Genomic DNA, 1327 nt, shown 5'->3' on the forward strand with positions numbered 1-1327 from the left:
AGCTTTTGATCTTTGATCAGTTGTATGCTATCTTAGATCACGTTTGAGGGCTGGCCTCTCGGCCATGCCTGGACTTTCACTTATGTATTTTTAACGGTAGAGTTTCTACACTCCATAGATTAAGGTGTGGAGCTCTGCTGTTCCTAAAAGATTAATGCAAAGTACTACTATTTTCTATTCAATTCATCGTATTTCGCTTCTAAGATATTCATTCGTACTTCAATCTGAATGTGATGAACGTGACAATCATCATCATTCCCTATGAACGCGTGCCTGACAACCACTTCCGTTCTACCTTAGACTGAATGAGTATCTCTTAGATCTCCTAACCAGAATCTTCGTGGCGTAAGCTAGAATGATGCCGGCATGCAAGAGAATCCGGAAGGTCTAAACCTTGTCTGTGGTATTCCTAGTAGGATTCAATGATTGGATGACTGTGACGAGCTCCAAACTCGCGATTGCGGGGCGTTAGTGACAGACGCAAAAGGATAGTAAATCCTATTCCAGCATGATCGAGAACCGACAGATGAATAGCCATGTTGTGACAGGGTGCGTTGATCTTTTTCACTGAGAGGATAAGATGAAGCCATTGACAAGGGTGATGCCTCCAGACGATTAGCCATGCCGTGACAGGGCATTGGATCATTTTCCCGAGAGATGACCCGTGTAATCACGATTCCGCGTACCAAGTTTTTGGCGCCGTTGCCGGGGATTTTTCGAGTTTGGACAACTGACGGTTCATCTTGTTGCTCAGATTAGGTACTTTTCTTTTTGTTTTCTTTTCAAAAAAAAAATTTCTCAAAAATATTTCAAAATTTTCTCCTTTGTTTTCGAAAAAAAAAATAATATAAAAATGTTTTCAAAATTTTTATTCAAAATTTTTAAGAATGAATTCTAGTGTTTCATGAAGCATGTGAAGCCTGGCTGGCTGTAAAGCCATGTCTAAATTTATTTGGACTGAGGCAGCAATTTGTTATCAAGAGCAAGCTAGTTGTTGCTAATCCACCTGCTGCTGTTCCTGATTCACCTGCTGAAGCTTGGCTGGCCATTGGCCATGTCTAGTGTTTTGGACCGGAGCTTTCGTTGAAAGCTTGGCTGGCTAGTGAGCCATGTCTAATTCCTGGACTGAAGCTTTAGACTAAGAATGCAAGATTCCTGGAATTCATGTTAAAAATTTTGGAATCCTTATTTTCTCTTTTTCATATAATTTTCGAAAAAAAATCCAAAAAAATTAGAAAATCATAAAAATCAAAAACATTTTTTGTGTTTCTTGTTTGAGTCATGAGTCATGTCATAAGTTTGGTGTCATTTGCATGTGCATCTTGCA

Source organism: Arachis ipaensis, chromosome B01, assembly GCF_000816755.2.
Source record: "Arachis ipaensis cultivar K30076 chromosome B01, Araip1.1, whole genome shotgun sequence".
In the NCBI taxonomy this organism is placed as follows: domain Eukaryota; kingdom Viridiplantae; phylum Streptophyta; class Magnoliopsida; order Fabales; family Fabaceae; genus Arachis; species Arachis ipaensis.